The sequence below is a fragment of the Zalophus californianus genome, chromosome 9 (genome assembly GCF_009762305.2).
Source record: "Zalophus californianus isolate mZalCal1 chromosome 9, mZalCal1.pri.v2, whole genome shotgun sequence".
NCBI classification, from domain to species: Eukaryota; Metazoa; Chordata; class Mammalia; order Carnivora; family Otariidae; genus Zalophus; species Zalophus californianus.
Genome location: NC_045603.1, coordinates 2048771 through 2076168, shown reverse-complemented (window position 1 = coordinate 2076168; position 27398 = coordinate 2048771).

Here is a 27398-nt window from a genome sequence, read left to right as displayed (position 1 = left end):
CTGGATGGTCAAGGATGACCTCAGCTGGAGATTCTTAACTTCATGAAATCTGCATAGACTCATTCTCCAAATAGGGTCCCATTCATGATTCCAGGTGGACATATTTTTAGGGGTCCCCACCACTTCACTCACTGCGTGTGGCTGTACCATTCACTCATCAATTCAACCAGGATTTAACAAGACAACCAGAATGAGGGGCCAGGGCCAGGGATTGTTTTTGGCAATCTAACCTCATCTTACTAATTCAGATTCATTGTTGAAATGATTGCTTTCAGTGACTAGAGGGTCTGAATTATCACATTTTACAAAGAAATATAATATCATTATTTTGAGCTCTATAGAGCAGATCTGATGGGGCCCAGAGGTCATTCTTCCTGACTTGTGACCTGTTATCATGTCATCCACAGCTGCACGCTATTCTAGCATGGTCCACGGGGAAGTGCCAGAGGATATTATCTGTTCTATGATTGCCCCAATGAGGCGTCACTGATGAAAATGTTTGAGATCTGAATGCTAAGTGAGGATTTGCTTTTCTTAACACACTGATGTGCTTTCTCCGACTAGACGGTAAGGAAATGTAACTGGCTGCCTTTCCGTTTTCTACCAAGAAGCTCAGAACCAAATGTGTGCTCCCATTTGTTGCAGATCCAGAACTCAAGACCTAAGTAACTTCGTTCCCATCTTGCCACTGGCCTGACATCTAATTCTGATATTTTTCCCTAGATTCCAGCATATGGGTTATTTTATTTACTATATTTTCTTCTAAATGATTTTAAACTTTGTGGAATGAATTAAGGACTGAATGAATGACTAACTGGCTGGATCAACAGATGATGGATGGTTAGATGGTTGGGTGAATAGATGGATAGATTGATGGATGGTTGTTTGGATGGATGGATGATAAATGGATGGATGAATGGATGGGAAGATTAATGGATGGATGGATGGGTTGATGGATGGGAGGATGGATGGATGGAAGGTTTAATGGATGGATGGGTGTATAGATGGATGGATGGGAGGATGGATGGACAGATGGATGGATGGATGGATGGGAGGATGGATGGATGGATGGATGGATGGATGGATGGATGGATGGATGGATGGGTGGATGGATGGATGGATGGATGGGAGGATGGATGGATTAATGGATGGATGAGTGGATGGATGGATGGATGGGAGGATGGATGGACAGATGGATGGATGGATGGATGGATGGATGGATGGAAGGATGGATGGATGGATGGAAGGATGGATGGATGGATGGATGGATGGATGGATAGGTGGTTGGATGGATGGATGGATGGATGGATGGAAGGATGGATGGATGGATGGATAGGTGGTTGGATGGATGGAAGGATGGGTGGATGGATGGATGGATGGAGGGATGGATGGATGGAGGGATGGAGGGATGGATGGAGGAGGGATGGAGGGATGGATGGAGGAGGGATGGATGGATGGATGGATGGAAGGATGGATGGATGGATGGATAGGTGGTTGGATGGGTGGATGGCTGGCTGGATGGATGGATGGATGGAAGGATGGATGGAAGGATGGGTGGATGGATGGATGGATGGATGGATGGAAGGATGGGTGGATGGATGGATGGATGGATGGATGGATGGATGGATGGATGGATGAGAAGACTGATGAATGGGTGGAGGGGTAGGTGGATGGTGGATGGATGGATGGATGGATGGATGATCAGTCAGATAAATGGTTGGGTGGACATACAGATGGATGGATGGGTGGCTAGCTTACAGGAATAGGATGTTTTTAAGCCATATGGACATTTGATTCAATTTTAATAAATATAAATCTTAAACATACAATTACAACTATTGATCAAGGTTTACCATAACAGAAATTTTCAATCTACTATGAGCCCCATTATTTTTTATATGATTCAGAGAAATAGTTTTGTTTTCATTTTAATTTTACTGAAATTAATTTTATGGGAATCATTCGTTTCATATAAATTATACAACAACTATCTGACTCAAAGACCCATTTGGCCATACAAGGTTTTGCCAATTATACCAATGATAAGCACTGTTTGCTTTTTAAGTGCATAATTGCTCCACAGTTCAGATTTTCCTAGTTAAATTTTGCATATTTAAATTTTGTGGAAGCGATAATAATACATTTTACTGTGTGAAGTTTTATTCCTTGTCACATTTATTTTGTGTTATTTCTACCAGCAATGTTCAGTATGAAATAAATAAAATGGAGAGTCCATATGTCTCTTTTATTTCAAAGGAAAATTGTGAGAAATTCCCTTTGGATAGTCTAGATTCACTGTTTGGTTCAGGATTTCTTCACATTGTTGCCATTTTTTTTGAGGACCAAAAAGCGAACAGAGGGGTGAAAATAGGTGATGTCAACACGAGAGGGTCAGAGGGCAGGCCCCAGGGCTCACGGTGGGGTTTGCTACGAGAGTCCCCAGGGCTTGACTCCAAGGAGGAAGAGGCGACCCGTGATTTCCTCGTCAAACACAGCAAGGCCCCCACCAGGGAGGCTCTGGGAAGGGTGGTGGCAGGTGCAGGATGGGGGCCGCTGGCTGTCCCCTTGGCCCTTGGCCGTTCCCGCCCCTACCGCCTCTCCTCGCCCATCCCTCACCCCGATGCCTCTCCACTGTCCCGATGCCACTCCTGGGCCCTCCACCCCCTGCCAGGGGCACGCTCACAGCTCACCTGTCCCCTCCGCATTCCTGAAACACATTGCATCCCTGTGCAGCCTTAGAAGTCTTTTTTCTCCTGTTTGAGGATTTTCTCCAAGAACTGGATGACCAGTCACACATTCCTTGGACATGCAGATTGTAAGATCATCCAGCTGGTGCACCCCCGCACGACAGCATGAGCAGGGGAGGCTTTTCCGCTCCAGCCTGTCCCCTCTTCTTGGCGCTGGTTCAGCAAATTCCTCTGCTTTCTGTCCCTCTTACCAATCCAGGCCTCCCCTCCCAGAAACCCCAATCCCACCAAAGACAAGGTTTTCCTGAGTCTCCACTTTCCACAGAACCCAGAAGTGGTTCTCTGGGGTCTCCCAGGGCATAAACGTCATAAGACAAACGCTATAGAAGCATTTCCAGCACAGGCAGCTTCCTCCAGCCCCTGGCAACCACTGGAAAAAGCCCCGTCCATCCTCTCTGGGCTCTTGCCTCCTCTGGAACAGGCGCAGGACGTCTGAGAGGGAGGTGATCCCAGGAGATGCTGGGGAGGGGATGGGGGAAGTGCAATCGGGAAGGGGGAGAAAGGATGAAGATGGCTTGTGAGGCCATTACCCATGCGGGCGCTGGGCCCCATCCCACCGCATCCCCCACAGAGGTGTCCTGCCTGGGGCCTGGGCCTTTACCACGAACGCCAGACGGGTGTCACCCTCCGTCGGGCACAGCAGGCTCCAGCCCGTGGCACGGTGGGGACATCTGCTGCCGGGAGATGGGGAGGAGACCCTTCTGCAACGCCCTGGGGAACGGAGGGGAAGGAAGTGGGTAACAGGGATGTTGTCAGAAAAAAACCTTCATGGCTGATGCAAGACATGTCCTCAGCCCGAAGACAAGCGAAGTTTCATCTGGAAGAACACCCCAGGCAGGGCGCTGTCTGCACAAAGACTATCTATAAACATGAACGTCTTCCTCGAGGGCCAGAGAGTAAAGATTGTCAGCTTTCTGGGCCACATGGCCTCCATTGCAAGCACTCATCTCCACCTCTGCAGCTCGAAAGCAGCTGTGGATAAGGAAGAAACAGATGGCAGTGGGCAGTGTGCCAATAAAACTTTATTTACAAAGCAGGCGGAGGGCCAGACCCAACCACAGGCCATAGTTTGCCCATCTCTGCTCTAGAGGGCCTTGGGGGCTCATCCAGGGAGCAAGTGAAAGGCAACCGAGGGCCCTTCTGCTTTCTGAAGAGGAAGCAGAGGGTGGGCGGGAGGTACACGTGTGCAAGCACACGCAGCAGGACATGGGACGAGCAGCTGTTCTGTGCACATGGCTGTCTTCGGCCTTTGCCCCGTGGGCCACCTTCGAGATTACTGAAGGCCCATGGCCACGCTGTTCTGGGGACAGAGCCAGGGACAGCAGAGTGCTGGCACCTCAGCCAGAGAGGACCGTGGGGCCCAGAGACATGGGGAAGGGTTTGGGGCTGTCTCTTTGCTCTGAGATTTTAAAGGGGTCCTGAGGCCAATGCCTATTTGTATGTTCTTTTACAGTAGAGGCACCCTCTACTGTAAATTAAATTAAATCCCTTCCCCTGAATTCTGAGGTCTGTCCGGCCGTAAAACGCCCTCCAGTGTAGCACCTCTGATTCATGGCCTGCCTCTTCTTTTGTGGAATTCCCTAAATATTTTGTAGCCAGCTTTGACTTGGAAATGCATCATTGGAAATCTCTTCACTTGACCAAGAGGGCCCGAGTGGCATTAGAATAATGATCATCACATATTTTGCATTTCGTCGAGACACATACTGGAATAATACCACTCACATTGTTTTCACTGGCCGGCGCGTGATTTAGGAGCGAGGCTCTGATTTGCGGGGAGATCACGGTGGGGCCTCTGTCTGCCCCCCCATAAAAGGCCCGAGGGGAAAGAGGTTCATTTACACCGCACAGCTCTGCTGTCTGGAGGGAGCTCTAATTCTACTTTATACACTTTCAGAGACTCTGCTGTTGGCTAAATTTATGAACTGAAGAAAAGGGGCCTCGGTGAGCAGGGAGACGGGAGAGGCACGGAACTTCTCTGGGCGACAGGAGAGGGAGCATAGGTTTCCCTCCGGCGTTTCACTTCGCAGGAACTGGCCCTAGATTCCACAGGAGGCTGGCGTCAGCATTCCAACACTTAAGACCCAAGGAGGAGCCACTCTGGATCCTCCTTGGGCAAACGGTGCCTGTTCATCATTTCACCCCTTCATGCGCCGAGGTACTCCGTGAGGCTTCCCAGAGCGCCTGGAGGGAGCAGGCGTGCTTCTAGGCCCCGGACCTGAAGTACCGAGCACACCCAAGGCCCCTCCCAGAGCTGTGCCGTGCAGACAGGAATAAGGATGCAGGATGGCACGCTGGGGAGAAGCACAAAGCGGGAGAGGGTGAAGGCAGCATGGGGTCAGGGGTGCAATTTTAGGTAGGACAGTCTGAGCCTCTGGCAGGTGGGCTGACCCCAGGCCCTGGTGTGGGTGTATGCGCAGGGCTGGGGGAACAGCCGGAGGAAGACTGAGGACAGACAGGCCAGGGGCCTCTGGGTCTTGGTTGGGATCTGGCACATTCTCAGAGAGGAACGGGGCTGTGGCAGGGTTTGGGGCTGTCTCTCTGCCCTGGGATTTTAAAGGGGTCCCGAGGCCAATGCCTATTTGTATGTTCTTTTACGGTAGAGGCACCCTCCGCCGAGGACTTGGGACCAGTTTCCCTGGAATGCCGCATCACAGGGGAGGTCAAGCTGGATCGCTTTCCCAGCCCTGGAAGGAAGGCGGCCTTCGCCCGGCTGCTGCAGCTGGACCCAGAGGGAAGATCTGAGGGGCGTCCGTGGACCGGCAGCGAAGGGCTGTCTGAGAAGCACACAGCGGCCCCCTTCTGTACACGGGGTCCCGGGCAACTGGCAGGGAGAAGGAGGGGCAGGGGCGTCCCGGGCCCGGTTCCCTGCTGGAGCCTCCACATTGAGCAGAGGCTCTGCCACGTGCTCGTGGGAGCGGGACAGGGACTTAGGAAGGGCAGGGGTGAGGGAGAGAGGCAGGGGGGTGGGAGGGAGGGAGTGTCCACGCACAAGCCTTGTGCGACTTGACTGCACACCGAATCCCTGGGCATTTTTCCTGTTTCTCGTCCTGCGGGCCGTCTCTGAAGGGAGTCTGCCTGTCTGTGGGCACGTCTGAGCCTGGAGGGCTCCTTCTGCCCGAGGCCCCAAGGCACTGGGCCCGGTTCCCTCTACCCAACCTGTGTGCCGCGAGGAGCAGGGGCCGAAGTGGTTTCTAGGCATCGGAGACGGCGGCCCCCAGCACTGGGCAGGGGCAGCAGTCCAGCGGGCGGCTGGGGCGGCGCCTCCCTTGCACACCCGCGTCATTTACATGCTCACCGGAGGGCTCAAGGTCAGACAGCAAACTGAATGAAAACCCAGCTCCCCGGGCCCATCAGCGGCACCGGCCCCGAGGGGCGGGTGGGAGCGGCACAGAGGCCGGTCTGCGTGCTGGTCCCACAGGGGCAGTGGGGGCAGGCGGCTGCAGGCCGAGTGGCTTCAAACAACGCAGATTTATTATCTCCTGGTTCTGGAGGTCAGGAGTGGAGCCAAGGGGGTAATCTGGGACAACAATCCAGAGGCCAGTGACCCCAGTGAATCCCTGGCTGAGACCAGCAGGTGAAACCCACACCTCCTGGGCGGCCTCACGGACTCTCATCAACCGGGTCCGGCGCTCAGAGAGCGTGCAGACGAAGTGTAATCAAACAAAAAAGAGAAAAATGAGGTCTGTTAAAAGACCCAAATCTACATGATTATAAAATTAACAAAGCATTGATCAAGAAGGGTGTTATTTGAGGAAAGACTGCTGAGCCCTCAGGGGATTCTGTCTGGTGACAAAGAGGCCTGCGTGGGCGAGCCTGACTCCACCCCTGTAACAAAGCCAGGACACCCAGGGGGCTTAAAACAGCGCCGTTTATTACCTGACACTGCTGGAGGTCAGAGGTCAGGCACGGACTGGCGGGGCTAAATCACAGACTGAGCTGCGTTCCTGCTGGAGGCTCCAACGAAGGGCCTCTTCCTGACTGTGCTGTTGGGATTTAGGAGAAATGTGGATTTGGTTTTCCTTCCTTCCTGGCCCCGAGCTTCCAAAACGCTGGTGGTTTCCTAGGGGATGAGGGACACAGGAGGGAGAAAGCAGAACCCTCCCCGATTTAGGAGAAGCCCCGCCCACCACACCTGAGCCTAGGCCAGTGAGCGGACTTTGACCAAACACCTAAGGAGACCGGAGGGTGGGGGAGGGGACTGGTTTCCAGAAACCGACCACCAGGTCCTGATGGGAGCTTGGGACTTTCAGCCCACCCTCTGACCTCTTACCTCGGACCTCCGGGGAGAGGGCTGGGGCTGGGGGTTAACTCTGTCACCTATGGCCGAGATTCAATCAGACTTGCCCAAGTCAGGGAGCCTGCGTGAAAACCCCAAGGAGGGGATTCGGAGGCTTTTGGGGTGGGGAGCACGTGGAGATTCGGGGCATGTTGCCCTTAGCCCAAGCCCCGCCCTGTGCACCCGTCCGTCTGGCTGTTCCTGAGATGTGTCCTTTATAAAAACCCAGTAATCGCGTCCATGAACTTTTCCTGAGTTCTGTGCGCTGCTCTAGGAAGTTGCTGAGCCCGTAACGGTTGTGGGAACCCCCGATTTAGAGCGGTCAGAGGCCCTGTGACCACCTGCCCTTGCGGATGCGTCTGAGGTGGGGGCAGCCTCACTGTTCGGGTCTGCTGGGCATGGAAAGTGCGCACACACAGGGTGTCAGAAGCGACAGGAATCGCAGAGAGAAGAGCAGAATTCCCTTAGCTGGTGTGGAGGAGACTCTTCTGTTCTCCTGCATGTCTGGTGGTGGCCCCACGTCCCCCGCCTGTTCCCTCTGCTTCCAGCAACCCCTTCTCTGCCCGGGATCCTCCCACCTGCCAGCACCCGGTGGTTCCCTGGAGGGCCCAGACATCACCCAAGGTCCCCCCCTCATCTCAAGTCCTTCCCTTCCCCTGCAGAGACCCTGGGCCAGGCAGGGTATGTGTCTGGGGTACCACGGATGGGGACCACACTTGAGCCTGCTTCACAGGGGCAGCTTCTGCTCCAAGGCGTGGGGTGCCCAACTGCAGGTCGAGATGGTGCGGGACCCTGGCGGCTGGGACGGGAATGCACGAGACTTGCCTTCTCTCCTCGTTGTGTTTTCCGTTGTGGGAAGTCGGTGAGATTTGCACACTTGCAGAGCCGACAGCAGTGTGACTTGTGTCCTGCCCTGCGTGTGGCTTCGGCACGCTCTCCGGGCCTGTCCACCCTGAGTGCAGCTGCCTGCCCACTTTCCTCATGACCATGAGGATCGTGCACCCAGGCGTGGGAGGGGCATGAGTGTGTGTGCGCAGGCGCAAGCGTGAGTCTGGTGTGTGCCCGTGTGCGTGCGTGTGCATGGGTGCGAGTGTGAGTCTGGTGTGTGCACGCGTGTGTGCGTGTGCACAGGTGCGAGCATGAGTCTGTGGTGTAAGCACGAGTGTGTGCACGTGTGCGCGCGCGCACGCGAGCATGAGTTTGGTGTGTGCATGCGTGTGTGCGTGTGTATGGGTGCGAGCGTGAGTCTGGTGTGTGCACGCGTGCGTGGACGTGCATGGGTGCATGAGTCTGTGATGTGTGCGCGAGCGTGTGCACGTGTGTGCACGCGCACGTGCGAGCGTGAGTCTGGTGTTGCACGAGTGGGTGCACGTGTGTGCACCCACACGTGCGAGCGTGAGTCTGGTGTGTGCATGCGTGCGTGCGTGTGCATGGGTGCGGATGTGAGTCTGGTGTGTGCACGCGTGTGTGTGTGTGCGCAGGTGCGAGTGTGAGTCTGTGGTGTGTGCATACGTGTGTGTGTGGGCACCGTAATGCTACACCCCTGATTGTCACTTGGAAATGTCACAGCCTCTGGCTGCTTCCACCTCACCCCTCTGCAGCAGGAACCCTGGGAAGATGCTTCTTTTGTGGCCCCAGAAGCACTCAGAGCTTGACTTTGTTCTCCACCCGAGTTCTGTGCCTGGCATCTGCCCTCAAATGCACCCATCACCCTTGTCCCTGCCATTGGCCAGGCACCCTGGGACCCCACCTGCCCACTGCCCAGGGGAGTTCAGGGGGAAATGAGGAAAGCAGAGAGCTAAACCTCTAGTAGCCCACATCGGAGACACTCAGCTCCCAGCATCTGTCCTTACAGCCCGTGTGCCCTGAATGAGGCCTTTTTGGGAGGAGGACAATGTGGCCCCCCTGGGGGACAGGCACCTGCAGAGGGCACCAAGCCCTGGAGACAGTGGCCCCAAGCCAGCCTTCCTGGTGGCCGGGGGGGTGGTGGTTCTCGCACCTGAGTGGGTTGGGCAAGCTGCAGGATGGAGGCTGGGGCGGGCACACCTGGCCAGTGCCGGAGCGGAGGGCGTCCCACACGCTCCAGGGGCCCTTCCCCGCTTCTCTGAGCCCAGGCAGGCGGGTTTGCCAGGAGCTGCAGAGGAGACGCGTGTGTCTACCTGTCCCCTATTAGCGCGCACCCGGGAGGGAGAACGGTGCCCCAGCGAAAGGCAAACAAGAGGAACGGGCCCAAACCCGTCAAGCAGGGTAATGAGCTGGATTTATAGAAAAGGAAACACAATCTGATTCCATGTAATGGCTGTTGACAGAGATTCAGGCTGTTTGTTCTAGGATATTAAATTGACAAACAGCAAAGGTTTGCTGGGCTCCGGTCTCTGATTTGCGCGTGTCTGTCAGAGGGGCGCGTGAGGCCCCGCCAATCGGGGCGCAGAGATTTCCAGAGAAGGAGAGGTGCAGGGAGAGCCCCGGAGGGTCGCTGGCTGGTGGTGGTGATGCGCGTGGCCAACGCCTCCCCAGAAGCCGGCTCCTCAGATGAGCTAATGCGGTAGGAAGCAGGGTGGAAATCGACCCCCGTTGTTCCAGAGAGAACAGGCCACATTTTTAAAAATTTAATTAAGGCCTTAGATCAGGTTTGCATAATTAAATTTATGCTGTGGGTAAGCCGGGTGATAGATGAGCTTCCTCCCTTGACACGGAGCAAGGTGAGGAAGCAGCCTCCCAGCGCCTCCGCAGTCTGCGCCCTGATGTCTTCAATCTGGCCGCTGAGGCTCAGATGTGGAAAATGCTCCCACAACACACGCGGTTCCGTTTTGTCTTTTAGTGTCTGAAGAATGTTCTCTTGTTGAGAGCCAGCCAGGCACAGTAGGATGGGGGTGGTCTTGGCGCTGTCCTCACGGTCCTGCCCAGGAGCCTTACGGTTTGGGGGCGCAGCTCCCGGCTGCTCCCAAAGAGTCAGATGCTCCCACGGACCCCACCCCCTTGCCCACCCCTGGAGAAATGGGTCATTTGCCTGAAAAATCCTCCCTCAGCAAGTAACACTCCTCAGAAGAGATTCGGCAAGAAGGGAAGTTAGTGTCTTGATGGCAATTTACTAAGGGAAACGGGAAAAAGGGACAGACCCTGGTCCTGTCGCCAGTTTCGAATAAAATATAGGAAGATGGCGTCCAGTATTTTCAGAAGCAGAAGGACACTTGTGTGTGGACAGGGGAAGGAACAGGAGGGAGGCAGGTAGGAGAGGCGGGGACCCCACAGAGCTCGCGGGGGAAGCCCCTGTCGGCCCGGGCTCTGTCCCCAGGGCTTGTGGGTTGTGCCGGAGCCAGAGCAGGCCTGACCAGCCTCATATGGGCAGCGCTCCGGGCCGTCGTGCAGAGAACAGGACCTCAGCGGAGATGAGGCGGGAAGCCGGGCCCAGTTCCTGAGCCCCGGTGGCTTCTGGAGCTGCAGCCACTGTCCACAGTGCACTGAAGCCTGGCTGAGGAGGAAGGAGCAGCTTGCAGGCGAAAAGGCTCCATACCTGGAGATTTCTAGAAATGGCGGTGAGAGGCTGTGGACGGGACACCCACAGCTGAAAACCAGCCAGGGTTGTGCTTGGGTGGCTACACTCGGAGCCCCCACCGGACCGCCAGGAGCCGCCCAGCCGGACAGCGGCCTTCAGCGCTCCTGGCTCCCTGAAGTTGGCTCCCCGCAGACACACGCTGACGGAGCCATGTCCCTTCCCGAGGCCAGGCCCGGCTCCAGCGGCGCCCCGGCCACCGGCCACCAGCCACCAGCCCAGGAACTGGCTCCACCGTGTGCACCGCGCGAGCGAGGAGCACGTCGGGTGGGACCGTCCACAACGGGCCTTCTTGTGTGGACAAGGGGCCTTCCAGGAGGTCAAGGTGGGCCGGGCCCCGATGCCCCCCATGTCCGGGTGCGCGCGGTTCTGGGGTGTGTGTGGCCGTAAGATTCATAAATCTGTTCCAAAATGTAAACACGGTGATTGTGCCTTCGTGAGATATTAATATCTTAATGAGTCTGTGCTATTTGTTTATGTAAATGGCTAATGGGATCTCTACAGGGGCCAGATATAATATTGCAATCTGGTAATTCAGGGACTGCTATTAGACACACACGCGAATACGATGTTGGGGAAACCAAATTCAGAGCCGTCATGGCGTGATTACCAGCTCAGGGGTGACTCTCCCTCTCCGTGCCTCTCAGGAACACGCAGCCTGCCGAGCCGCGCTGGCCGGCCCCGTGTCCTCAGCCGGACATGGTCCCGACCCTGTGCCCTCGCCGGGGCCGGCGGAACAGGCAGCACCCATACATCCTGCTTCGGGGAACACCACCGGTCCCAGTGCCATCTAGGCGGCATCCCTGCCTTCCACTTCCATTAGGGGCTGCACTGTGTCCCCCCGAATCCATAAGTTGGGGTCCTCAACCCCCGGACCTGACTGTGCCTGTATTTGGAGATGGGGCCTTTATAGAGGTGGTCCAGGTAAGCCACGATCCTTAACACAGCCTTAACACAATCTGACTGGTGTCCTCGTAGGAGGGGAGCTCAGGACACACACACACAGAGGGACGACACTGTGAGGACATGGGGACACCAAGGAGGGAGGTCCAGAGACGCCAGCCCTGCCCGCGCCTGGATCCAGGACTCCAGCCTCCAAACAGGGAGAGCAAAGTGACCGCATCTGCGGTCTTTGGGAGAGCAGCCCTACAGACAGATGCAGGCCTTTGCCCCCGGTCCCCACTGCCTCTCTAGCCCCACAGATGCTCCCCGCTCCTGGCACCTGCACCCCGGGAGGCAGGACCAAGGCTGTGCACAGAGAAGGGTCCCGCTCTGAGCAGCCCGGACCCCGGGGCCAGGCGGGGGTCATGGGCCTGACCGACCAGTGCTGCAGGACTCACAGACCTGTGTCCGCCAGACAAGACAGGGCCCAGGAAAACGGATAGCCTGGTCCTGGCCCCGCAGGGGGGTGACCGGGATCCTGCTGTGTGACTCACGGCCGGCTGGCCCGCGGCCCTGCAGTGATACGTGAGCAATAGGACCCATCTTGCTGGAAGGCTCCCCAGGACTGTTGCAAGCAGCGAGAGCCCTCAGGCCCACGGCAGAGCCCGGGGTATGGAGCTGGCCCTGGGGCCCTTAGCACAGGGGTCCCCCCGCCCCCACCCCATGAGCCTGCAGGCCTGTTGGTCCTCCCCAGTCCCTTCCGCTCCCCCGGGACAGGGAGGCTCTCAGCGGTGCGCCCTCCTTGGCCTCCTGCCCCTGCCCACCCACCCTGCCCCCTTGCTCTGCCCCTCAGAGAGCAGAGGGTCCTGTCACCCCAACCCAGCCCATCCCACCCAGGCCCCAGAGGTCGCTGGGTGATTGCTTCCTTGAGTTGCAATCACCTACAGTTAAAAAGAGAAAGAAAAGGAAACAAAATACCCCTCTGCCGTTAATCTGAGGCTGACAGGACTCGTAATTAAACTCTGGGGACGCGTCACCCTTCACCAAGAGATCCTTCCATCCCTCAGCTGCCACGGGGTGCGTGCAGAGGGGGCTCTGCCACTAGCCGGGGGATGGCAGCCCCCTCGTGGCCATGCCCCTCGCCCCCGGGGTCCCGGCTCCTCCTGAGGGGGTGGCGGGCTCTCACCTGCACTGCTGACCTGTAGAGCCGGGACATTGCTTGTCCCGTGGGACGTCGGTCACCCAGGAACACCCCCCCCCCCGAGTCGTAACAACCAAAAATGTTCCCCGGCATTGCCAAGGTCCCCGGGGGCAACATCGCCCAGGCCCCGAGGCATCCCCCCTCTCCTGCCATCTCTGCGTCTTCTTGCCTCGCGGTCAGGGAGTCACATACATGGGAGCGTGTCTTCGTGAGGCTGATTCAGCTCTGGCCACACACGTGCACACAGGTGCACACACAGCTCTTCCCTGAGCCTCGGTGTCCCTGCCTGTAAGATGGGTGAGGCTGTCCGCTTTGCAGAGCTAAGACAAAAGTTAGCTGACAGGTGCACGGAAACTTCGGGATCGCAAAGTGCCCCACGGACTTGAATGTGCCCCAAAGTCATAGGTTGCAGCTCTGACCCCCCAGCGGGACGGGCTCAGGAGGCAGGGGCCTCGGGAGGAGATTAGGTCATGAGGGTGGAGCCCCGTGATGGGGTCAATGCCGCACCTACAGCTCAAGAAGAGAGCCTCACCGGACCCTGGCGTCCAGACAGTGGGAAGCTCTGGCCAGTGGCACCTTTCGGGGCTCCTGCACTGACCAGGATGGAGAGTGGCTGCGTCCTAGGTGAGGCCCCTTCTCATTCAGGAAGTTGGCGCTCAGGCCCTGCGGGTCGCTGGGGCGCCCAGACTAGCAGGTGTGGCCCTCAGGAGCCTGCAGGCGCAGGCATTCGCCCCTCGCTGGGACAGGTGGTTGTTGCCCGGCTGCTGGGGGGTTCTCTGGCTGCACCAGGACTGAGCTCTGGGGTCACTTCGGGGGTGACTTCTGCTCGCCTGCCTTCCTCTCTCGGGCTCCCGCACTCTAAACCCAGGCAACCGCGGGGTCGAACTCAGGCTTGGGTGCCCAGCTCGGCGTGTCCCGACCTCCCCTCTCCCCCTGCTCTCCGGACTGCCCGCCTGTGTGATAAACCCAGGGCTCATCATCGTTGAGTATTTCTGTTGTGTTGTCTTTTCCATGTTTATTTGTGAGCTACAGTGTGAAACGGTTACTAATTCAGATTTTTACTGTGGATAAACAAATACAGAAAATTAACAGATGTGTTTTGCAGATGTACTTAACAAAAATAACATCCCTCGTGATGAAGAGAAGCATCCTCCAGGGCTGAGCCACCCGGAGGCTCTGAGCGCCTCTGGACGCCCTTCCCGGCTCTCAGGGTGGGAATCTGAGGTGCATGGGGGGAGAGGTCTTACCCGAGACGCCAGAGCTGCTGGTGGGCGTGACCCAGGGGGCGGAGGAGGCAGCGAGTGGGGGACCAGCGGGGGCCACAGCTCACCAGAACCCCCACGGTGGAGAGAAGGAAGCAGGAATGCCCCGGAGCAGATTGGGAAGTCACACGGACCACGGCATGTTTGGGATGCACCAGGCACGAACAGACCCACAGGGATCAAAATCCCAGGAACGGAAAGCCGGACACGGCCACCTGTGACACCCAACCCCCGCAGCAGGGGGATGTGTCTCTGCACCCCCATTCAAGAAGCCTCACGGTTGTGGGGTGGACGGGGGATTGCTGGCTAGGAAAGGGATTCGGTGAAGGGGGTCCGACAGCGGTGCCCCACGCTGTCTTTTGCAAACCGCTTACCCTTCACGTGAGCTGGTCTGAGTCCCTGTCTGACCCTCGCAGCCAGAAGGGCCCTGCCCAGAACCACCGGCCTGATGACTGGGGCTGCAGGGCGCCCTACTCCCCCTCCGCCCGGGTGGGAGGGCCGTGTGCGGAACCCCTCTGGTGCCAGATGCTGCAGGGCCCAGGCCTCTGGGGAGAATGCAGGCTCCGCATCCCGCAGGCGGCTCTCCCTCTCCCGCGCAGTGCTGGTGCAGCCCCCGGCCGGGCCGCAAACCCGCTGTGGTCAGGAGGGTCCGTCCCTTCATGTATTTGGGTGTTTGCACGTGGACATTTGCATTTCACTTGTATGTTTATTTTATTTATAAAAAATGTGCTAGAGTCTACTAACTTTAACAAGGAAACACGTGGACCTTCTCTGTTCTGCTAAATAGGAAACACAAACCTTGTGCCATTGGTTTTTCTTTTCTGGGTCTGTTTTCCACAGACATCAGGTCCCTCCCCAACCTTCCCGAAATGACCGAGCCCCTCCACATATAACGCTCACACACACCTACACACTCACACATGCACACACATACACAATCACAAGTGTGTACCCCTGCACACACGTGCCGTGAGCACACTTTTACAAGCACACGTGCCGTGTGCATGCTCCCCCCCACACACGTGCCGTGAGCACGCTCCTACAAGCACACGTGCTGTGAGCACACTCTTACACGTGCACACATGTGCAGTGAGCACACTCCTATACTCGCACGCACATGTGGGGCACATGATCCTACACACATACACGCAGTAAGCACGGTCCTACACATGCACACATGAGCAGTGCACACGCTGCCACACGCACACACATGTGCAGGGCACATGCTCCTACATGCACACACACGTGCAGTGAGCACACTCCTACATGTGCACGTCTTTCCCTCCTGGGCCTAGACAGCCATCCCATCGACACCTGCAGTGAATGAACGAAAGGCCTTTCTTCCTCAGCATGCAAGTCTGGTCCTGGGGAGGAAACGCTCTGTACAAATTTTATTTCTTCTTACGTGAAAGGAGACACAGCCCATAGGAATAATTTAATTTGCCTTTTCTTCAGAAGTGACTGTTACACAGAGGAAGCTTTCTTCTCATCTAATTTTACCAAAAAATAAAATAAAAGACTCAAAGAATATTAGAACTAAAAGGGAATGCTTTAGTTCAACCCCATCTGATACTTGGGGGAGGGACGGGGATGGTCAGGTTCAATGCTGCCTTCTGAATGGGGTGGGGGCTGGGGAGTGGGGTGGGGGCCCCGGAGTGGGGTGGGGGTCTGGGAGTGGGGTGGGGGTCCCGGAGTAGGGTAGGGGCCCCAGAGTGGGGTGAGGCCTAGGGAATGGGGTGGGGGCCTGGGACTGGGGTGGGGGCCCCGGAGTGGGGTGGGGGTCTGGGAGTGGGGTGGGGGTCTGGGAGTGGGGTGGGGGTCCCGGAGTAGGGTAGGGGCCCCAGAGTGGGGTGAGGCCTAGGGAATGGGGTGGGGGCCTGGGACTGGGGTGGGGGCCCCGGAGTGGGGTGGGGGTCTGGGAGTGGGGTGGGGGTCTGGGAGTGGGGTGGGGGTCCCGGAGTAGGGTAGGGGCCCCAGAGTGGGGTGAGGCCTAGGGAATGGGGTGGGGGCCTGGGACTGGGGTGAGTGTCAGGGACAGATCAGGTCCCAGTGGCCTGGGGTGACATTCCAGGGGGAGGCGACTGATGGCGAGTGAACAGATGCGTGCAGGAGGGACTGTTTTTTGAATGATTTATCTTCAGTGAAGATAAGCTGGTATCATTTGATAAGCAGGACAGTTAGGTCACTGGTCTCGTGTTCCTCTTACGTGTTGGTGGCGTTAGGATCTTCGCACGGAAATCTCTGAGTGCCTCTCGGATCATGTCTGAAGCCCGAGTCCGAGGCATGAATTACGGGCAGAGAGGCACGAGCATCTGTGGCTCCTGATGCACAGGGTTCAGGCGACTCTCAGCACCTCCTGTTCTCTGGAACTGCGTCCACGAAAGGACTCGCCCCCCAGGGTCTGCTTTCCTGCGGCGGCGCAGAAGATCCGTCCCCCCCCCGGTCTCAGCGGGAACCTCGCCTCCCCTCCCGTCCTCCCTACTCCGGGCGAAGGTTCGCCCCTGTGCTCCCACCACAGTGTCCCACTCGGTCGGGACGAAGGGAGCAATTACGGGAAGGTGCGTGGGGCCGGGGCAGCTGTCCCTGGTGGGCGGGCAGTGGGGGTGTCAGTCAGGGCGGCGAGTGACGAGTACCACCAGCTGGCCACTTACACTATGGACATTAGCTCTCCGGCAGCTTCTCGGCCCCACGTCGGAGATCAGGCGTGGATGGAGCTGGATCCTCCTGAGGCCCCTCGGCGTGCATGCAGCGCCCCCCCGCATGCTCGCGAGGCCGTCCCGGTGTGTGCATATGTCTGTGTCCTACTCTCTGGAAGATTGGCTCAGGTTGGCTCAGGCCCACCCTCGGGGCCTCATTTTACCTCGATCTCCTCTGTAGAGGCCCCGTCCTCGAGTGCAGTCCTGCTCCACGTCCTGGCGGTTAGGACTCCTCACGTGACGCGGGGGCCCGCAGCGCAGCCCCTGACGGTGGTGCGTTCCCCGGCCGCATGCCAGTGCCGCAGACGATGGGTGAAAACACACCTCGGATGACCAGACTTCGGGCAGAAAGGAGAGGGAGTGGCCAGAGGAGCCGCTTAGGAGGGCGGTCAGGGGTGTCTCAGGGAACACGGAGTGAAAACGTGGCTGCACAGTGGGACCCCGTCTTCCTGCGCCTGGTGCGCCCTTCTTGGACCTGCTTTTGGGCAGAAAACGTGCATTTAGGGCCACACACGGGGGTGGACTGCCAACACCTCTCTTCGCTCCATCATTTTCCATCATCGCTGACGGTATCTGCAACATCCCGACTGCCCTGCGCCCCTGTGGACGCACCATCTACCCCCCCCCACGCTCCCCCTCCAGCCTGAGCCCCAGCCACCACGCCTCCACGGCGCTGTCTGCCTGCCCCACTCCGAATCCCGGAGCTGAGGCCTTCCCAGTCCCGAATCATCCCGATGGGATGAATGTTCACAGTTCACGCAACAGACTGGCACCGCCCTGGGCTTCCGGTTTTTCTAACCGGGCAGAATGGCCTATTCCCTGCCTTTCATCGTCTGCGTTCATGTAGGACAGCTCGATCTGACCGGGCTTAAGGTCCACAGAAGAGCACGTGTGCCATCAAGCAGATCACAGATCTGACATCTTCTCTTCCAGACCCCTCCATGCTGCGGCCAAGGCGGCTTTATCAGCATAATTGAGGGGAGCACATACATTCATCACGCATTCTTCCAAAAGTGGTTTTCAAGAGTAAAATAGATACAATTTATGTGGAGTCGCGTCCCCCGCTGTTTGACTGACGGGCACAAACGGCAGTACCGTCTCTCTGCAGCTGCATTATAAAGGGGTCCTGGGGCTAATGCATCGCTGGGGTCCCCAAAGAACATACAAATGAGCATGTGATGAAATCAGCCGCAGCGTCCCTGCCTGTACCACCGTCCCCAGCGCTGTCTCCTCCCATTTATCTGCTCCGTTTCCATGAGATGCTCAAGGAACACACAGCCTGCTCAGTCAGTCCCACTGCACCCACTCCCATCAGCCCCGTGCCCCCTTTCCTGCTCAGAAGCCCCCCAACCCTCCACAGGGGCCTCCTCCCTCAGCTCACCTGCTGCAGCCAGCACCATCCCCTTAGGGCACAAATCGGGCTCCCGGCCACGGCGCAGAGAGCTGGTGGCCCTCGTCGGACATCTCCTGATGGCATCATTAAGTGATCGACACCGGCCACTGCCCCCGACCTGGGTCACAAGTGCCCCGAGGGCAAGAGCCCGTGCTTGGCCGAGCCGTTCCAGCCTGCAGGCGGCCGGGCAGTGACGGCACTCCACGGCCCACCGTCAGTCGCCCCCAGCACAACAGCCACATGTGTCTGCGCCGACACGTCCCAGCAGACCCACTGGCCGGCCTCCCAGGCTCCCAGGAGGGAAGGGCCCACAGAGGCCTCCCCCCTGGAGGGCCCTCACCAAGCCGGTTCCAGAGCTGGAGGCTCAGCAGTGAACAAAGCGGGAAACGTCTCAGAGCCCTGGTACGTGCACCTTCGCGGGCTCTGTAATAACATAAAGTTCCCATATTATTTTATTGCCTACATGATTGTCAAGCTCTATCAACACCAGATCATAAATAGCTGGCATCAGAACCCCAGTGACGGCAGGAACACAAACCAGTACCGCACCAAGTTCGCAGGTGGTGAGCTTCCCTCTGTCTCCCAGACGCGAAAGCCAAGGGTGGGCAGCTGCCCGGGTCAGGCGGGGACAGAGCACAGCCCCAGGAGATGGCCAGGCGGCCACCATTCCTCTCCATCCTCCCAACCCCGGACAAGCAGGGGAGAGAGAACGCTGCACGCGGCCCGGGGCCCGGGTCCTGAGCCCTGAACTCCCTGTGTCTGACAGCGTAGACACGACCAGCCAGGGCCTGCAAGGGAAATCCGCTCACGAGTTTCACATAAAACCCTTGTCCGTTCCCCGTTTTTCCCCTTCTCCTGAATTATTGCAACAACCCCCATTGGCGAGAACAGTGACAACCGCATTTTACTTATTTATTTGTTTGTTTGTTTATTTATTTATTTATTTTCTAGGTAACGTCTATGCCCAGTGTGGGGCTCAAACTCACAACCCCGAGATCAAGAGTCGCACGTCCCATTAGCTGAGCCAGCGGAGTGCCCCCCATGACCACCCCGTTTAGAGACGAGTACAGGGCCGGCTCAGTGTGCTTCCAGGGTCACCTCTGGCCTCGAGGCCTGGAAGGGAGGCATCAGGCTCCCGTTCGTGTGCCCGTCCCTCCTTCCTCTGTACTGGCCGCCAGACCCAGGACGCGAGCCGCGAGCCCAGGGCAGGGCTTCGCCCTCTGTCCGCCATGCATCCTCCATAAAACAGCGACACTTTGCTGCCTCTGTGGTTGCTCCAGGCTGAGCTGAGACTGTGTCTCCTCTCCCCACCACCTCCCTAAGCCTGGCTGGGGCCCGCCATGGACCGGGGAGCCGTGGACGGGGGAGCCGTGAACGGAGGGATGGACGGACAGGTCGTCTGTGAGTGTGCGACCTCGTGGTGGAGGGACTGTTGGTTCCTGCCTATTTCCCCAGAACTCAGAGGAACACCTGATGGACATGACATTAGGACAGAAAACAAGTGACCCACGGGGCGGGGCGGGGGAGGGGCAGGAAGAAGGGAGGGGCCCCCTGCCTGCACAGGGAAGGGAGTCCGGCCAAGAACCCCCCAGCTCTGTCACCCACCTTGTCCACCCCTTCGGCGCCTCTGGGCTCCTGCTTGTGGACGGGACACCAGCGATCTGTGTGCTGCGGGTGGTGGGAGCTGTGGCTGCTGGTGGCTCAGCTCTATTTAAAATTTTGCCATGTAAATAACTGATAGTCATAAAAAGGAAAATTGCATTTGCTTTGAGTGGGCAGAAGATACATTTAAGTCAGAATGAGGAATATTCTGGGAGCATGGCTTCAGCCCATGAATAACAAAACCGTATTGCTTTTTTTCCGTGGACTTTCAGGTTGGCAGAGCTGTCTGTCCTTGCATACCAATGCGACGCATGATGTTATTTTACCGCAGATGACCCGGCCTCCGCGTCGGAGGCAACGCCACCCACCGTGTATCAGTGGCGTTGTCATTAATGCTGCAGAATTGGGGACCCGCCCTCAGCCCCCGGCACAAGGAGCCCAGCGCCCGGTCCTCCCTGACTGCAGATCTTGGGGCAGATGGCGGGAAACCTGTGTGGTGGCTGGAGCTGTCCCAGGAACCCCCCAGGCCCCCCAGCTACGACCAGATGTGCGCTGGCTTGCTCGTGGCCGTTCCGTGGCGGTAAGCAAGCATGTATACGGTAACTCTTACCTACTTACTCCCGTTAAATACACGTGAAAACCGCAACCTGGCGAAGTCAGGGCCTTCTTCAGGCCAGCAGTCTGCGGGCGGTGGGGACAGACAGGGACCCGCGTCCCCCATGTGTCCCCCGCGTATCCCCCGCATGTCTCCCATATGTCCCCTGGGTGTCCCCTGGACGTCCCCCGTGTGGTGTCTCCCGCGTGTCCCCCGTGTGGTGTCTCCCGCGTGTCCCCCGTGTAGTGTCTCCCGCGTGTCCCCCGTGTGGTATCCCCCGCATGTCCCCCACGTGTCTCGGGTCTGCAGGCAGGACATCTGTCCAGGACTAGCACATGCCCTCTCACCCCTGCGTGCAGAAGGGGGCGGTTGAGTTCCCGAGATAGGGGACCCTCAGTTTTCAAACAAGCTAAGTCTGGGATAAACAGAGACAAGTCGGCCATCCTGACTCAGGACCATGCGAGACAGAAAGGATTCAAGCCGATGGGAGTTGAAGTAAAGTCATAGGTAAATACCCGAACACACCAACCCCACAACAGAGGACCGTCCTGCTGTGGTGGGAAGCAGACTCCAGGGCACCAGCTGAGCTGGGGGGCCACGCTGGGGCCCTGCTCTGAGCACAGAGGTGCGGGGCTGGGCTACCCCGGGCGGTGCAGGGCCCAGGACCGGGCTGGGGCAGCTGAGCAGGAACAGAAGGCCTTCTGCAGGCTGGGGCACCCGAGGGAAGGACACCCATGCCCAGTGCCGAGGCAGACCACTCGCTCCAGGACCGTGATGTCGGGGGACCCTCCTGGAAACAAGGAAGCAAAGGAACCTTCCCCTCCCAGTGCCCACCACAGGGCTGCCTGCCTGTGGCACGCGGGTCCACGGCTCTTGAGGGACACAGACGCTGTCCCTTCTCGGTCCCACTCCTCGTGGAGCACGACGGCGTGAACGCTGGAAGTCGGGGGGGGGGCTCTGGTCCTCCCTGCCCCTCGGGCTAAGTAATGCCCTAAAGCATTTCACCTGCAGCATCAGGGGGGTGATCTTCCCGTCAGCGACCAACAGTGACCTGCGGCCAGGGACACGGGGATCCCAGAGGGGGCTCTGCTTCTCTGAGCCTCTCCCAAGCTGGGAGACTTCAGATGGCCTCTGGCAGCTCGACGTTGGGTTCTAAAAATTTACACGATTGATCATAAATTTCCACCACTGATTTTTTTTCTTAAATAAGCACTTAAATTTATGGGTGATCATGAAAATCTCTCATCAGATATGAGTCAGAGCCACACAAACGATTAAGCAGGAACTCTAATTTTTAATGAAATAGCTGACCCAGGCTGAGTAATAAAAATCAGATGCTGGCCCATCATGGTCTCATGACACAGCCACCCCTCCCGAGTCTCCGGCATGGCCTCAATTCTGTGACTGCCACTGACAACTGTGAAGACTCTGTACTTCTCTGCGGAGCCCACCACCCAGCCCCTGAGACCCCCGAGGCGGGGAGCACGTGGCCCCTGAGTCCCATGGTGCCCTGTAGACAGAAGGGCTGTGTCCTTCAACGGGAACCTGAATGCCAGCTCGACCCGCCCCTGGAGCTTGGCAGATCTTCGGCGCCTGTTAGCGGAGTGTGTTAGAGAAACAGAACCAGCAGGAGGTGTATAAAAAAGGGGTTTATTATAGGAATTGGATCGCGCGATTACGGAGGCTGAGACGTCCCAGGACCTGACGTCTGCCTGCAGGGGACCCGGGAGAGCTGATGGTGTGATCCCAGTCTGGGGCAGAAGACCGATGTCCCAGCTTATCAGTCAGGAAGAACAGCAGATTTTCCCTTCCTCCAGCTTTTTGTTCTGTTTGGGCCCTCAGTGGATGGCACACCCGGGAGTGTGAGCTGCTTTACTCGGTGCACCATCCACGTGCTCATCTCATCCAGAAACCCTGCACAGACACACCCCAAATAATATTTAACCAAACATCTGGCGTCCCGTGTGACACACGAAATTAACCTGAGCAGCGTGCACACTCCGTGATGTCCAGGAACGCTGTGCCCGTCCCCAGCGCAGGTGCACGGACGCCCTGCAGGCGCCTCCAACCTGAGCCCCTCACCACATTCAGCTCAGGCCTCTCAGCCCTGCACTGACCAGCCGGCGGGACGGGGGGCCCTTGTGGTCCGACGCCTCTGTGCGGGGCTCCCGCCACGCTGGGCTCCACACGCCATGCGAGGTGATGCTGGGACTTTCTCTGCCTGGGTCACCCCACGCCCAGCTGCAAGGACTCACTTGACCCCTTCACGACCACATCTCATCCCCCGGAAAGCAGCGCTGGGCTCGGATGGTGCAGGATGGCGGCAGGGATGAGTGAGGCAGTGTGTGGGGAGCACCCCGCGGGGCACGGCTGCTAGGTCATCGCGGGCGTCCTGCCGCACGTTTGCCCACACGCGGAGCGCACGGTGCGTGCGAGAGTGGCTGGCCTCGCTCTCTGACGTCATCCGGGATTTTCTCCATCTGAATAACCCGACCGCAATGCTCCTCGGCTGCGCTGACGGGAATTTGGACACCTGCTCTGTGTTCCAGAAGGGCCTGCCGGCCGTGGAGAGGAGCAGAAACAGAGCTGAGGACTTAGTGACTGGCTGGGGAGCTGAGTTGGACCTGCACTGAAGCCCCGGTTAACAGGTGTGAGAAGCTGGCATTCAGACTCTAGCCACTTGCCCAAGATGGCTAGGGACCGCCGGGGCAGAGCCCAGCTGGGCCCGCTGAGGCAGCTCCACACTCACGTGGGGCCCTCACCTGGGGTGGCCTGCATCAGAGCGGCCTGAGCCCCACATCATCCCACCACGGCACGGGCCCCACAGCCTGGACCGTCACCCACCCTCCGGAGGCTGTTCTGCGCTCCCCTGTGTGCTCTGGGGTCGCCTACATGTACCGAGGCGTCTGGTCGCGGGGAGGACAAACACAGGGGCAGCGGGGGGGGGGGGGGCGAGCTTCCGTCCGGCTCTGCCACTCACTGGCTGTGTGCTGCAGCGGTCCTTGAGCTTCCCGTGGTTTCTCTGTGGATGGGGCCAGAAGCTCTGACGGGGCCAGAGATGGGGACAGGCCAGGGAAGGTGCTTCCGGGAGGCACGGCCGAGGCACGGCCCGGGGCAGTGGGTGAAGAGGGGGTGCGTGGACTCCACAGCTGCTCACAGGGTTCAAGGAACAGGGCCGGCCGGCTGACCACGGGCAGAGGGCGGGGGTAGGCGCAGGGCCCTGGCGTGGGGGGTCGTATGACACCTTCTGGGGTGCAGGGACCACGAGACGGGGCAGAGGGCCTGTGGAGGGAGAAGGGTAGCGTGCCTGTTTGTGCATGAGGCATCTGAGGACCGTCTGGGGGCCGACGGCCGCAAGTGTGGGACGTGGATGGGTCTACGGCTCAAGGGGGCGACCGCACCAGGCATCACCACCTGAGGGTCCTCAGCAGAGCGAAGGCACAGGACGGGGCTGCCAAGGAGGATGAGGGGCTGCGGAAGTCTCTGCCCACTCTGCTCACGTGGGCCGCACTGCAGACTCTGCCGAGGGAGAGGGCTGGTGGCTGCAGGCAGACGCGGGAGAGCTAGGACCCTGCCCTCGGACGCCTGGCTCCGGGTACGGCTCGCTCCCACCCTGGGGAGGTCACCTGCCCTCTCTCAGCCACGGGAACCCTGAGATCATTCAGGAAACCTCCCTTCCCAAGCCACCTGCCCCCAGTGGAGGGTCCAGGGGCACCTGCCGCGCATCCTGCCTCACGTCCGGAGTTAGGAACAGAGAAACGAAGGGGGACCGCGGTGGAAGGGCAGGGCTGGGGGACGCATCCCTGCTGCGTCTGCGGCCACAGAGCCGGCCCGCCCCTCCCCCTGCCCACACTGCCTCCACGGCCCGTAGCTCGGCACGGCGTCCCAAAGCCTCATCATTCGTCACACTTATGTTTGTCTTCTCGATCTATTTTGGGAAGCGGTTCTTAGATCAGCAATTAGAAATGTCACTTGTACTTTGGGGAAGAGGAGGGTTTGCAACGTCTATAATTGAGAATAGTAATCAAACTCGTTGACAACTTCAATGGTATGAAAATGGTAATTAATTGTAAATCTTTGATTCTTTGATGGAATGTATAATATTTATCTATTTTTGAACTTTTTACCGATCAGCAACAAGCTCTGGTGTTTTATTTCCCTTTTTATCTGATTTCTATAGTTAGAATCTTATTTTTTTTTTTCCTATTAAAAGTTTCCATGGGGAAGGAAGAAGCGCCTTCGGAACAAATATCAGGGTCAACTAAACCTTCAGCATCTAATCAGGGGGGTGCGAAAGGGGCACCGACGCTGGCCTGGGCCCCGGGCTCTGCAGCAAGCAGGTGTGAGGCGGGATGACAGGGACGTTGCCCGGACGCTGTCACCCCTGCGGGGCCCAACCTTGCCCTGGAACGCCGGTCCTGGAACTGCGAGCCACCTACTCTGGCCCTTACACGCCTGACAGGCATTCCAAGCAGGTCACTATGCAGGTGACAGAGCCCCGTCTGAGATGGTTTATCATTCGCCTCCCGCGGCTGCAACTAGCAGCCACACACCCGGCGGCTTAAAACGAAGCCCTTCGCTGTCTCTGGGCCCTGGAGGCTGGAGTCTGAGATCCCGGTGCCGGCAGGGCTGGCTCCCCAGGGTCGCTCTCCTGGGCGTGTGGACACCAACCTTCTCCCCACGTCCTCGAGTGTGTTCTGTGTCCTGACCTCCTCCTCTTGTAAAGACCCCGGTCAGCTAGGATCAGGGCCACGCTCGTGACCCCATGTGACCTCATCTTCAAGGTTAGGATGGCAACACGTGAACCTGGGGGGACCTGCTCAGCCCATCCAGATGGCAAGGGGCCAGGTGAACTCGGGGATGCTTGCATCTCTCTGGGCGGCTGTGGGAGCCCAGCTGGTGTGCGGAAGACAGATGCCGCTGGGGGCTGCCCTAAAGGCTGCAGGATGCCCCCGGGAGATGGTGGAGTCTGTGTCCCAGATCGGGGCAGCTCTGGGCCGGAACGCCTGGTTTTTGCAAGTCTCCCGAATCACAGGGACAATGTTCATGGTGGGGGGTGGGGGGTGGTCAGAGGGAAGAAGGAGAAAGCCACCGGCCAGGTCTTGCCAGGCTGGGAGAGAGGAGGGAGGAGGAAGCCAGACAGGTCCTGTGGATTTCCCGCGGAGGTTCGCACTCAGCAGCCCTGGATGGCCCTGTGGTTCTTCCCCTGCATCACGGTCCAGGGACCCAAGGATGCCCGCCTGGAGATCAGAGGCCGCAGCTGACTCTCACCCCAAGGGGTGACTGATCCACCAGGAGAACTCTAGGAGCCTAGGGCATTGCAGGCTGAGCTTGGCTCACCGAGCTCCTCCATGCCCTAGGACACCCATGTCCGTGTGGCCCAACACCCACTCCTCCTTCCGAGGCCCCCGGGGTCTCTGCATCCACACCCGGCCGGCCCTCAGCCGTCCAGCACCTTTCTCATGCTTCTCCCCCAGGATCCCCGATTACGGCACCAGCCCAACCTCGGCAGGGAGGGACTGTAGGAGCGGCAACGTCAGCCCCTTTTGAGATTGTCCCGGCTTCCTCTGAGGACAGAGTCCGTCCAGGCTGGGGACACCCGAGGGCCGGAGCCCCCTGCCCGGCAGCCTGGACCCAAGCTCCCGTGCACAGTGACCACAGTGAGCACAGGCAGCAGGTCAGGCCCCCTGGTTCGCCGTCCCAGCCCTCAGCCCAGGGCTCCCAGTTCCCAACCAGCCCGAGGCACCGCCCCATCCCGGACTCTCCACCGTCCCAGTCACATCCCCCAAACCTCGGAACCTCGTCTTCACAGACCTCCATCCAGGGCTGCCGGATGGTCTTAAAAAAGTAAAGAGCAGGTCACACAGATCCGTTGGCCCCAAACAGGAAAACCACGTGTATGTGCACGCACACACACATAGGTGGTAGAATGAACTTACCGACCACAACCTGTAAGGAATCTGGTACTGTGCATCATAAATTAAGAATGTTCTTCAATCGAATTTTTAATTCCGCCCTCCAATCTTGTCTGTTCCTCCCCAGTGAGTCAGCATGCACAAACGCCACTTTCCACCACCCGGCTCTCAATCTGCCGGCTTCATCAGCCCACAGATCACCCACAGGAGTCAAAATTCCTCCCGCAAAGGCATTCGACAGAGGAATTGAAACAGAACAGTGAATGAGCTTTAAGAAATGTGAATAGCAGATTTTCAGCTGAAAACAAATCTATTTGCACTTATCAAGATATGCTGTTACGGCAAGTAATGAGAACAATGTGTTCACGGCCTCGAGCGGCGCCTTATGGGAGTTTGGAGGACACTATTCTGGGGAAGATTCCAACAATTAGGCAGATCCCAGGCACCCCTGAGAGCGTGATGAGAAGCATCAGAAGGCAGCCACTCTGTAGCTGCATGGGCCTGCGTGTTCCTCCTCGCTCCCGCCAGGCATCTCCAGGCCCTGGTCTGGTGCTGGCCGAGCGTCCGTGCACACAGCCACCCCGCCTCAGGGAGCTGACCCTCACCACCCAGTGCGCGAGCTGGTGAGCTCGGGGGAAGCAGGCAGGGACGCAGCCGGTGCAGCACCCAGACTCCCTCTGAGTCCTGTGGTCAGTGGGACAGATGGGGGGCTCACAAGACACTGAATTCCTGCATGCCCAAGAAGCAGAGCACCGGGGCAGAACCGCTGAGTGTGTAAAGAGGACGGAAGCAGGGCCCCTCCCTCTGCATCTTTGAGGTCCACAGCCTCCGAGGTCAGGCGTGCGGAGACCTCAGGGACACAGCTCCCTCTGAAGCTCCAGAGTCGACTGCTGCAACAGGAGACAGACAGGGAGCCTGCACTGTCATGGGCACGGAGCGTGGCGCCCACAGCTGCAGGGTGAGGCGCTGGCAAGACTCTTGCGCATGGACTCCAGAAACAGCTCAGTGGGCCACGGAGAACAGGGGTTCTGGGTGAGCAGCAGAGCAAGAGCAGGGGACACTTGGGCCCTTCCTCATCATGGAACCCAGCCCCCTCTCCAGCAGATGGAGGAAGAGGAGACATGTCTGCCGGAAGATGGGGCACGCTTCCCTTCTCCCACCACCTGGCCAGCATCACGTTGGTCCCTGAGTAGCTCACCTTTGCCTCCCGCCCCAGGGCTGGTGCCGCACCATCAAGATCTGGCTACTGACCGAATGCAAGGTGGGGACCGGC